Source organism: Bacillus rossius, unplaced genomic scaffold (assembly GCF_032445375.1).
Source record: "Bacillus rossius redtenbacheri isolate Brsri unplaced genomic scaffold, Brsri_v3 Brsri_v3_scf368, whole genome shotgun sequence".
Classification (NCBI taxonomy): domain Eukaryota; kingdom Metazoa; phylum Arthropoda; class Insecta; order Phasmatodea; family Bacillidae; genus Bacillus; species Bacillus rossius.
In genome coordinates, this window is record NW_026962555.1 from 17915 (window position 1) to 20000 (window position 2086).

The 2086-nt window shown below is 48.2% G+C and overlaps 1 non-coding gene across 1 annotated transcript in view; it reads left to right on the forward strand.

Moving 5' to 3' along the window:
- Positions 1-1961: 1961 nt before the first annotated feature.
- Positions 1962-2086, forward strand: part of LOC134544375 (small subunit ribosomal RNA) — a 1988-nt gene continuing 1863 nt past the window's right edge. Inside the window, exon 1 of the ribosomal RNA XR_010077701.1 lies at positions 1962-2086. This exon is cut by the window's right edge and continues 1863 nt beyond it. This is a non-coding gene — a ribosomal RNA (small subunit ribosomal RNA).

Consider the following 2086-nt stretch of genomic DNA (forward strand, 5'->3'; position numbering starts at 1 on the left):
TGCTCCTTGAAGAATTAATTCCATATGGGTCTAGCCGTGGTCTTAACTGTGAACACGAAGAACTATCTAAAGTGGCCTATCTGTCTGAACTGCAATACACAAGCTGCGAGCCAATGCTATACCTTTCTCAGGTAACGAGCTCTTGTGCGGCGATTCGATTGGATGCGAAATGGTGGGGAACGCGTGTCCGGTCGTCTTAACCAAGTAATGGTTCCCCTCTGTTAACAATGAAATGTTTGATGGATCGCAGCTCCCTGAGAGACAAGTTTCAAAGGGGTTAGTCGCGGTCTTCAATCCTGGCCAAGGTGCAGTCACCATCTATAAGAGATACCTGCTTTACTGAAGGGTAGCAAGAGTTCCCTTGCCCGCATGTTGCTCCGTGGGGGTATATCAGTATAAAGGTAGAAGAAGCCATGATCGGAGCTTCGGTGGATGAGATTGGCGGAGAAGACATGTTCTTGTCTATCTGGTAGATCAGGGGGGTGGCAGCTGATCCGGAGAAAGCAAGCGGACTCCCGATGTTCCGTCGACTCCCAATGTACACTTGAAACATGCACATTTGGGTGGCGAGGGGGCGTTGTGGCCATCCGAAAACATGTCTTCATCTCTCTTATTGGTGGACCGCTGCTCCTTGAAGAATTAATTCCATATGGGTCTAGTCTTGGTGATAACTGTGAACACTAAGAACTATCTAAAGTGGCCTATCTGTCTGAACTGCAATACACTAGCTGCGAGCCAATGCTATACCTTTCTTAGGTAACGAGCTCTTGTGCGGCAATTCGATTGGATGCGAAATGGTGGGGAACGCGTGTCCTATCGTCTTAACCAAGTAATGGTTCCCCTCTGTTAACAATGAAATGTTTGATGGATCGCAGCTCCCTGAGAGACAAGTTTCAAAGGGGTTAGTCGCGGTCTTCAATCCTGGCCAAGGTGCAGTCACCATCTATAAGAGATACCTGCTTTACTGAAGGGTAGCAAGAGTTCCCTTGCCCGCATGTTGCTCCGTGGGGGTATATCAGTATAAAGGTAGAAGAAGCCATGATCGGAGCTTCGGTGGATGAGATTGGTGGAGAAGACATGTTCTTGTCTATCTGGTAGATCAGGGGGGTGGCAGCTGATCCGGAGAAAGCAAGCGGACTCAAAGCAAGCGGACTCCCGATGTTCCGTCGACTCCCAATGTACACTTAAAACATGCACATTTGGGTGGCGAGGGGGCGTTGTGGCCATCCGAAAACATGTCTTCATCTCTCTTATTGGTGGACCGCTGCTCCTTGAAGAATTAAATCCATATGGGTCTAGTCTTGGTGATAACTGTGAACACTAAGAACTATCTAAAGTGGCCTATCTGTCTGAACTGCAATACACTAGCTGCGAGCCAATGCTATACCTTTCTCAGGTAACGAGCTCTTGTGCGGCAATTCGATTGGATGCGAAATGGTGGGGAACGCGTGTCCTATCGTCTTAACCAAGTAATGGTTCCCCTCTGTTAACAATGAAATGTTTGATGGATCGCAGCTCCCTGAGAGACAAGTTTCAAAGGGGTTAGTCGCGGTCTTCAGCCCTGGCCAAAGGTGTTTAGAAATGAATACTTTTCGGACCAGTGGGCAAATTAGTTCACAGCGAGCCCACGGGCCAACGGTCTGCTCCCGCAGTGGGCCGCGCCCGAATGTGGGCACCGATCATATAATTTGAAATCCACTCGCCAAGTACCATGCGAGTTTCTAAGAGCGCGATATATTCGCCAGTGAAAGCCTTGGAAGTTTGGCCTCGCCTACTCCCTAGGAAAATTAATTAGAGATGGAAGGAAAGACTTTGCAATTGCAAAGCGGGTGTCGATATTGGGAAGTCGCCCCCGTACTTGTTGATACAGAAGGAAAAAAAAATGTACATCATAAGATTCGGACCCGGTGCTCTGCGGACCCGGGAGGTTCCTCCGAACGAAAAAAAAAGCTGCTAGCAGCTCCCTGGTTGATCCTGCCAGTAGTCATATGCTTGTCTCAAAGATTAAGCCATGCATGTCTAAGTGCAAGCCAAAATAAGGTGAAACCGCGAATGGCTCATTAAATCAGTTATGGTTCCTTAGATC